This window comes from Arachis stenosperma, chromosome 2 (genome assembly GCF_014773155.1).
Source record: "Arachis stenosperma cultivar V10309 chromosome 2, arast.V10309.gnm1.PFL2, whole genome shotgun sequence".
NCBI lineage: Eukaryota > Viridiplantae > Streptophyta > Magnoliopsida > Fabales > Fabaceae > Arachis > Arachis stenosperma.
This window is the reverse complement of record NC_080378.1, coordinates 12,840,745-12,851,143: the sequence shown is the minus strand read 5'-3', so window position 1 is coordinate 12,851,143 and position 10,399 is coordinate 12,840,745. Positions and strand designations below refer to the sequence as shown.

General features: G+C 39.9%; 1 non-coding gene across 1 annotated transcript; it reads left to right on the top strand.

The window, feature by feature from the left end:
- The first annotated feature begins 624 nt into the window (after nucleotides 1-624).
- On the top strand, nucleotides 625-728 carry LOC130964242 (small nucleolar RNA R71). The gene has a single exon (XR_009080344.1). It is a non-coding gene; the product is annotated as a small nucleolar RNA R71 (small nucleolar RNA).
- Nucleotides 729-10,399: the final 9,671 nt, after the last annotated feature.

Sequence of the window (10,399 nt, the reverse complement as noted above, 5' to 3'; positions counted from 1 at the left end):
TGATCTTGAAATTGTTGGTTCGGATTGGATTGAGCAGGTTGGTTATTTTGGCCATGATATGGTGGTTGGGAGTAAGTGTTTTGTGTGGCTTGGTATGACCTTTGGTTGGAGTTTTGGTATGTGAAATTGTTATGTTGGTTGTGGTTGTAAGGTTTGTGGTTTTGTGGTTGGGTTTGCTGGTTTCCCCACCCAAAGTTTGGGTGGTTTTTCCATCCTGAGTTGTAAGTATTGGAGTGTGGATCATATGATTGCCTTTGTTGGTTTCCCACATAGTTGGCCTCTTCCCAATCTCCTCCTTCAATGCTTACTTCCTCTTGATCTTGTGTGTGTATTGCAGCCACTTGCTTTGTGTCCAATTTCCTTGTGAGCTCTGCTAGTTGCTTGGCAAACACCTTGTTTTGGGCTAGAATTGTATCAACATGGTTCAGCTCCATGACTCCCTTAGTGTTGTGCCTCTCTGAAGCATAGTAGTACTCATTCTCAGCCACTGTCTCAATCACTTCAATGGCTTCTTCCACAGTCTTTTTCCTGTTCAATGAACCTCCTGATGAATGGTCTACAGCCTTCCTTGATTCATAAGAAAGTCCATCATAGAAAATATGCAATTGCACCCAGTCAGGGAACATGTTTGGTGGACATTTCCTTGTCAATTCTTTGAACCTCTCCCATGCCTCGTAGAGCGTCTCACCATCTTGTTGTCTAAAAGTCTGAACCTCAGATCGAAGCCTATTGACCTTTTGTGGGGGGTAGAAACGTGCCAGAAACTTGCTTTCCACCTCATCCTAGGTTGTTAGGCTGTCCCTTGGGAATGATTCCAGTCACTTAGCTGCCTTGTCTCTAAGTGAAAATGGAAACAAGAGCAGTTTATAGGCATCGTCCTGGACTCCATTGGACTTCACAGTGTCGCAAATTCTCAGGAATTTGGTGAGATGTTGGTTTGGATCTTCATTAGCACTCCCACCAAATGAACAATGGTTCTCCACCAGTGATATTAACTGTGGTTTGAGTTCAAAATTATTGGCCTGAATGGGTGGTTTCTGAATGCTGCTACCACAATTCCCAGAGGTTGGGTTTATGTATGAACCAAGAACCCTCCTCTCAGGAATGGCATTGTTACCATCAACCCTCTCATGGTTGTGAAATTCTCTATCCATGTTGAGATCTAGAGCTTCCTCAAAGTTGTCCTCAGATTCTCCTTCAGATTCCTCTTCTCTTAGTGCCCTCTTCCCTCTTGCTTCCCTTCTCAGTCTATGAAGGGTCCTCTCTGGTTCGGTATATGGAGGAGTTGATGTCTCTCCTCTTCTACCTGTCATACAAGAACACACCACAAGCAACAAACAAGTGGAATACTCTTGGTTAATGGAAGAGTATAGTTAGAGCAGTTGAGGAATTAATTCAAATAGTTAGTGGGTCAGTGAGTTAGTTGCTAGAATTGAAAGGCATAAGAAAGAAAAAAAACAAGTAACAGAGTGCAGAAATTAAAAATTCAACAAGTAACTTGAACTAAATTAACAAAACAAAACAAAATGCTCAATCTAGTTAACTTCCAATTTGAGAATTGTCAATCGAAAACCAATCCCCGGCAACGGCGCCATAAACTTGATGTTGCATAAACTTGTTATGCTACGATTTAGGAAATTGCACGAGAGGCAAAATTCCTTCCGGCAAGTGCACCGGTTATCGTCAAGTAAAAACTCACAATAGAGTGAGGTCGAATCCCACAAGGATTGGTTGAGTGAGCAATTCGAATTAGAAGTTTGATTAGTTGAGCGGAATCAACTTTTGGATGTGAATTTGCATAAAGTAAATGTAGCAGGAAACGTAAATTGCAAGGAATTGAAATTGCATAAACTTAAATTGCGAGAATTAAGGTGCGAGAAAGTAAATTGCTGAAAGTAAAAGGGAATTGGGGTGATTGCATGAATTGAAATTGCAGAATATGAATAGAAGAGGATAGATCAGAGAGTGGGTTCATTGGGGTCAGGAGATATTGAAATCTCCGAATCAAAACATTTTCATCTCTTCCTCAACCAATGCATTCATTGAATCTTGCTTGGCAATCTTATATGATTGGATCCCAATTCCTTGGCTCACCAATTCTCTCTAAAAACAAACAAATTCCCAATCCCTTGGTTTAAATGTTCATAAGAAGAGATGATGCTCGATCACTGATTATACCACACAGTTTCATGAACCACAATTTGGTAGGATTACATGTCACAATATCCATCCAAACCCCAATTCAATTCACTGTGAGAAAGCTTCTCTAGCATGCATGAATCCTCCATTCCTTTCCCAAGGTTCCGAAGGATTCCAATTATGGGTAGTTTCTTTCCCAAGACAACTACCCAATGGAATTAGATCGAGAAGCTTTCTAACAAAATTCAAAAGAAAAGATTGAAGAAGAAGAATAAACTATTATTGATTCATTGAATTACAATAGAGCTCCCTAACCCAATGAAAGGGGTTTAGTGCTTCATAGCTCAGAATTCAATTACACAATATCCAAAGTTCTCTAGTGTAAAGAAAAATGTCAAAAGGTCAAAAGATCCTAACTAACTTCAATTCTATCCTATTTATACACTTTCTAAATTGAGCTTCTGTTGTGTTTCTTGGGCTTTGAGGCATTTCCTTGATTTCCTTTTGCTTTAGGCTTATGGTCCATAATCCTGATGAGGCTGTGATCCAATTCTGTAGCATTCATTGAGCAAACTTAGTGATAAACAAGTAATGACACAAGACTCAACAATTTGAAGTTCCAGACTCATCAATTCTTCAGGCCCAATCCCATAAACCATGATATTCACTTGGGTTTCACACCATAATACGTTTAAGTTAATAATTGTGCTCAATTGCTAACTTAAACTTCAATATTTTTGGCCCAGAAACCCTTTAAAAAGGTTGCGTTTAAGTTGAAGTTTAAGTTTCAGTTTAAGGTTAAACTGAAACTTAAACGTGGAATTGGAATAAAGCAACCCAGGAGAGTGAATATATCGAACACGTTTAACCTCCAGTTTGAGGTTAAACTGGAGGTTAAACTTGGAAATGAAGAAAGCAATCCTGGAGGAGTAAATGGGGTCGAACACGTTTAACCTCTAGTTTGAGGTTAAACTGGAGGTTAAACTTGGAAATGAAGAAGGCAACCCCTGGAGGCAATTTGGATCGAACACGTTTAACCTCCAGTTTGAGGTCAAACTGGAGGTTAAACGTGGAATGCTCCTGGTGCTTCTCTTGCTTCTGGCGTTTAACCTCCAGTTTAAGGTTAAACTGGAGGTTAAACGTGGAATGCTTCTTGGTGAGAAAGAAAAGTGTCGAACACGTTTAACCTCTAGTTTAAGGTTAAACTAGAGGTTAAACGTGGAATGCTCCCTTGGTTCAAATCATCATTCTGGCGTTTAACCTCCAGTTTAAGGTTAAACCGGAGGTTAAACGTGGAATGCTTCTTAGTGCCCTTTCTCATTCTGGCGTTTAACTTCCAGTTTAAGGTCAAACTGGAGGTTAAACGCCAGTTACAGCATTTCCTCTCTTCTCATGATTTTGGCGTTTAAGCTCCAGTTTAACCTTAAACTGGAGCTTAAACGTCCCATTTGATATTCAAGCTTCCTTTATTGATTTTGTTGCTTCCTTGCCTAGCCTCTTCTTCCCTGAAATCATCCAAACAATTGCATCAAAGTCTTGCAAAATTTCATGAGAAATCATCCATTCATAGCATTCAAGTAATATAACTAAAAACTCATGAATTTGCATCATAATCATAATGTTTTGGATGGTTCATTGCTTTGTTGTTCATTTAACCATTCTTGGTTACTTTAAGCTCAAGAAAATGCATAAAACAACTAAAACTAACAGAAAAATGCTAGTGAAACTAGCCTAAGATGCCTTGGCATCACAACACCAAACTTAATACTTGCTTATCCCTAAGAAAGTCCTAAGTCATTTGAGAAGAAAGTATGAAACAACAAGCAATCACATTGGCTATATTAGCAAGCATTTGAAGTTCATTAGAAGGGTTTTATGCAGAAAGTTGCAGCATCACTTTTTCATTATTGTCAAGGAGAATTATCACTTTTTCATTGCATCCATCAAACACTGCTATGGCCTCTTGTTATTCTTATGTCCTTGGCACTTTTTCTTTCTTTGTTTTTCTTTTTCTTAGAGCTCCTTTGCTCCTTGTTTGCTCAGTGTCATGTGTTGCACAAGCCTTTGGCATTTTCTTTTTCTTATCAGTGCAGTACACATATCCACTACAGGCATTTTAGTTCACATTTCTTTTTGAGACATTGGTGCCCAGCACCTCTTTGTGTAACTAAATGTTTTGTAGCTAGGTTGCTCTTGATAATGGACTTTTGGTTGATAATCCCGAGTTAGTTAACCCAAGTTACCAAGTGTTGAAACACTCCATAGAACCTATTCATCCAAGCAGATCCTAGTACATAAACACCACAGGCATATGTCTCAAAAGTTCAAACCATTGGTGCCTAGCTTTATTTTCTTAATTCTTTTGCTTTTTGATTGCCCCTTTTCAGTGGCTTTTCTTTTTTTTCTTTCTTTCTTTTTCATGGCCAAAGACATTTATTCATCAAGATCCATAGACAATATTCAACTTCTACACAAAAAATGATAATTCTACACTCAATTTCCAGTGAGCTAACTAAACAATCAAGCATGCATACCACCACTTAATTCTACTTGATTTGTCACTAATTGAGCCAAGTTACTTTTGTTCAAACTTTTCTTTTAATTTTTGGAAACAGAACAAGCATGGCAAGCAATTGTTTAAGAAGGTGGAGTTATATCCAACATCTAGGCATTCATTTTATTCAAAGCAATAAACAGACAAACATACTAAAAACTTCACATTCCAGAAAGATTCAACAATTTCAGTTTAAACCAGAACACGCATGCTTTTGTTTGCCTTTTAAAGAAAGGTCAAGTAACAACACCACCTTGTGAAATTTCTTGTTTTCTCTTTGTTGCCAGGAAACAATTTGATTTCTCCTTCTTCTACTAGTTGTTGCATCATGTTCTTTCTAAGATCCTTGTTTCCTTTCCTGCAAAGAGTGATGAAGTTGCTCGTTTCTCAAGCACTTGAATGGTTAGTTCACTATATATGGGCAAGTGTCTGAGTCTTAAGTTGGTGTGTGAACACCAAACTTAGTCTCCTACTTACTCCTCTGCTCTTTGAATCCTTGAATTCTCCTTGGAATGAAGTTGCTGCTAAGGATTTTAAGCATTTCTGTGATTGCTTAGAATGGTTGTTCCTTTCATATAATTCAAAGGTTGTTGTGTTCAGTTAATCTGTATGGTGGAACACCAAACTTAGAGTCACACATTCTCCTTTGAATTATTGATCCACAAATTTATTATTTGGTGTGAAACACCAAACTTAATTCTTTGCAATGCACAGAAACTACTTCACCTTTTTATTGAAACAAATAAAAGAAACAGTAAAAGAGTATTACCTCAGGTTGGGTTGCCTCCCAACAAGCGCTTCTTTAACGTCACTAGCTTGACGGTTGTCCCTCAGTTGAGGTGATATTTAACCTTGTCCTTCTCCTCCACATCTCCCAAGTAATGTTTGAGTCTTTGACCATTCACAGTGAAGGTTCGTTGTGACTTTTCTTCCATGATTTCTACGTGACCATATTGGGAGACCTTGGTGACAAGGAATGGTCCAGACCACCTTGATTTTAGCTTCCCTGGAAACAGCTTCAGCCTAGAATTGTAGAGCAATACTTTTTGTCCCTCTTCAAATTTCCTTGGGGTTATGTTGCTGTCATGCTTCTTCTTTGCTCTTTCTTTGTAAATTTTGGCATTCTCATAAGCTTCAGCTCTGAATTCTTCCAACTCTTGAATTTGCAACATCCTTCTTTCTCCAGCAGCTTTGCTGTCTAAGTTCAAGAGTTTCAAGGCCCAGAATGCCTTGTGCTCCAACTCCAGTGGTAAATGGCAGGCTTTTCCATATACTAGTTGGTAAGGAGACATTCCAATTGGTGTTTTGAAAGCTGTCCTATATGCCCAAAGAGCATCATCTAGCTTAATCGACCAGTCCTTCCTTGAAGTTCCCACCGTCTTTTCCAGGATTCTTTTGAGTTCCCTATTAGATATTTCGGCTTGCCCACTTGTCTGTGGATGGTATGGTGTGGCTACCTTGTGTTTGACTCCATATTTTAGAAGCAATGCCTCTAATGGTTTGTTACAGAAGTGGCTTCCTCCATCACTGATGATTGCTCTTGGAACCCCAAAACGGCAAAAAATGTGTTTCCTGAAGAAGTTCATGACTACCTTATTATCATTGGTTGGAGTTGCTATTGCTTCAACCCACTTGGAGACATAGTCTACTGCCACAAGAATGTAATTATTTGAGTATGAGGTGGGGAAGGGTCCCATGAAATCTATCCCCCATACATCAAACAATTCAAGTTCCAGAATGAATTGTTGTGGCATTTCATTTCTTCTTGGTAGGTTCCCCGCTTTCTGGCATTCATGGCAGTGCTTCACTAGTTCTTTTGCATCTTTGAAGATAGTGGGCCAATAAAATCCACACTGCAACACCTTAGCTGCTGTTCTTTCTCCTGCAAAATGTCCTCCATAAGTGGAACCATGGCAATCCCATAAGACTTCCCTTCCTTCTTCCTCTGATATGCATCTTCTGAGTAGGCCATCAGAACATTTTTTGAACAAGTATGGTTCGTCCTAGATGAAGTATTTGGCATCATTTACCAATTTCTTCCTTTGATGCTTGTTAAATTCCAACGGCAAACTCCCAGTAGCTTTGAAGTTTGCTATGTCTGCAAACCAGGGTGCTTTGTGAATCATCATGAGTTGTTCATCAGGAAAGCATTCATTTATATGTGTGCTTTGTGTGCTTCCTTCTTCACATGGTATCCTTGATAAATGGTCTGCCACCTTGTTCTCTACACCCTTCTTGTCTTTGATTTCAATGTCAAATTCCTGCAACAAAAGAACCCATCTAATAAGTCTTGGTTTGGATTCTTGTTTAGCAAGTAAGTATTTTAAAGCTGAATGATCAGTGAAAACAATGACTTTAGATCCAATGAGATAGGATCTAAATTTGTCAAATGCAAAGACTATTGCCAAGAGTTCTTTTTCAGTGGTTGTGTAATTCCTTTGGTTATCATTCAAGACCTTACTGGCATAATAAATCACATGTACCAAATTGTTTTTCCTTTGTCCTAACACTGCCCCAATAGCAAGGTCTGATGCATCACACATCAGTTCAAAAGGTAGGTTCCAATCAGGTGGGGCAATGATAGGTGCAGAGGAAAGTTTTTGCTTCAAAAGTTCATATGCTAACATGCAATTTTTATCAAATACAAAGGGTGTATCAGAGACAAGTAAGTTACTCAAAGGTTTAGCTATTTTAGAAAAGTCTCTAATAAACCTTCTGTAAAAGCCAGCGTGTCCCAAAAAACTCCTAACTGCCTTGACATTACTTGGTGGAGGTAGTTTTTCAATGAGTTCCACCTTAGCTTTGTCCACCTCAATGCCTCTATTAGACACTTTATGGCCAAGGACTATTCCTTCTGTGACCATGAAATGACACTTTTCCCAGTTTAGTACTAGGTTGGTCTCTTGGCATCTCTTAAGCACCAAGGCAAGGTGGTGTAGGCAGCTAGGAAAAGAATTTCCAAACACAGAAAAATCATCCATGAAAACTTCAATAAACTTTTCGATCATGTCCGAAAAGATGGACAGCATGCACCTTTGGAAAGTTGCAGGTGCATTGCACAATCCAAAGGGCATGCGTCTATACGCAAATACTCCATATGGACAAACAAATGATGTTTTCTCTTGATCTCTTGGATCAACTACTATCTGATTATATCCTGAGTATCCATCCAGAAAGCAATAGTAAGCATGTCCTGCAAGCCTTTCAAGCATCTGATCCATGAATGGAAGTGGGAAATGATCTTTTCTGGTGGCTTCATTGAGCTTCCTGTAGTCTATGCACATCCTCCACCCAGTAACAGTTCTTGTGGGTATGAGTTCGTTCCTCTCATTTGGCACCACAGTTATGCCACCTTTCTTGGGAACCACATGGATGGGACTAACCCATGGGCTATCAGAAATGGGGTAGATTACCCCTGCCTGCCATAACTTCATGACCTCCTTTTGTACCACTTCTTTCATGACGGAATTCAATCTTCTCTGAGCTTGAATGGAGGGTCTAGCATCCTCTTCTAACAAGATTTTATGCATGCATATGGATGAACTTATCCCCTTCAAATCAGCTAGGGTCCATCCAATGGCATCTTGATGAGTTTGTAGCACCTTGATCAATTCTTCTTCCTGTTCTTGGCTCAGGGTAGAGCTAATGATAACAGGATAGCTCTCATCACTACCCAAGTATGCATACTTGAGATTAGGGGGTAATGCTTTGAGCTCAGGTTTTGGTGCTTCCTTTTCTTCTTTCACTTTCTCTGGCATGCTTGGCATGGTTGTTTCAGCAGCCTTGATGTCACTTACTTCAATATCCTTGGTGAATTCCTCCTCTGCCACTTCTTTTGTTGTTTCCTCAAAAGTTTCTTGTACTGCAATGTCCACTACATCCACCCTCATGCATTCCTTTAGTGATTCTGATGGATAGCTCATTGCTTTGAATACATTAAACACCAATATGAGCCATCTTCACACTATTTTTAGTGATAAAATCCAAATGCCGAATAAGAGACACATCGTCCATGGAAAGCCCACCATAGGGGGCAATTTGTTGGTCAACAAACTCAATGGCATTAAAGTCTGGGGCATCCAAGTTAAAAGGCTCGGATATTTTTTGCTTTTTCAAAGGTGGGGCACCAGAAGGAGCAGCAGAAGTCTGAGGAGGATCGACCTGATGAAACTGGGGAGTAGGAATTACTTTCCTCGGCCCAAGGGAACTCGGCACAGGGGGCTTCACGGGGACCTGTGAAGATCCCTCGCCGGCCACCTTGGCCGAGATGTTCAGAGCAGCAGTTGCCTTCTTTGCCCTTTTGAAAGCCTTCATAGAGTCATTGTTCTTTGACATCTCTACAAACACAAAAACAACAACGACAAAAAGTTACAAAAGAAGAAGAAAAAGAAACAAACATAGAAACAAGTCAGACAAAGAGATAAACAAATACCCAAAGCAGTCCGAACCAAGGACGGATTAGTCAAAAATCTTTTTGTATCAAGATGAGGAGGTTTCCCCCAGAGATCCTCAAGAACAACTACAAAAGCGCGTTCGACATCATCAAGCATCTCCCAAGAATAGCGAGACACTCTTACATCCTTCTGCCACTCTAGAGGGAAGGAGGGCTCGTCATTCTCATCAAGAAAAAAGGGGCAGGCCCCCTCAACAGCTCAAACTCTAAAGAAGTAGTTCTTGAAGTCCTTAAAGGACTCATCATACATCGCAAACACTTTATGGCCCTGGGCGGACCAGAAAGAAACCCAAGAAGCTTTCTTTTTTGAAAAACCGCCAGGCTTGGCAGAAACAAACAAGTAAAGAAACAGAGTCTGGAAAAGTGTTACATCTAGTTCACGGCAGAGAAGTTGAAAAATTTTAATAAAACCCCAGGAATTGGGGTGAAGCTGGGATGGAGCAATATTACACGACCACAATAGGTCGGTTTCAAAAGCAGTAAAAGGAAAAGTAACATTCAACTGGCTGAAAAAGTATTCATAGGCATAGAAGAAGGGACGCTCCCTCTCAATGGAAGTCAGAAAGCAAACCCTCTCAACAGAATCAGGAGCAACAAGCTCGTAATCCCCCTTGCGAGCATTGTTACCACAAATCCTATGACGCTTCCTCAGCTCTGTGCAAAATTCAGCATCCACAACGGAAACACACAACAAAACAAGGGAGTCCAGCCAATCGGACATCCCCTCGGGAGCTCTGGAAGACATCTCTACAATGTTATTGCGAGAAGACATGAGGCCAACTAATCCTACAAGTAAGAAAAGAAAAAGAGGTTACTACAAACATCTCGGACAAAGGGGAAAACAACTCGGTCAATACTTCTGAGGCAATGAAAAGCAAGAAAAGGAAAACCCCAAGATCACACCCCAGCAAGGTCTCTAGAAATACTCTACAGATCACACCCCAGCATTTCTCAAAAAAGAATTCAAAACAAAAAGCGATATCATCAAAAGAAAACACAGCAAAACATTACAAGCCTACCAAGCAAAAACCACTCCCAAGCATTGAGCACAAGACCATTAAAAGAGCAACCTTTTTTCAAAGATCAGACAGGAAGCAATCTCCAAAGGTGAAAAACAGATACAGATTTCGTGCTAGTACCAAAAAACAACCAGAAGCAACAGTAAAAACTTAGAAAGCCTCAAAATTCCAAGAATCTCCAAAGGAAAAGCATATCACGGCAACAGGTAAATATAAGATCACAAAAAGATCCAA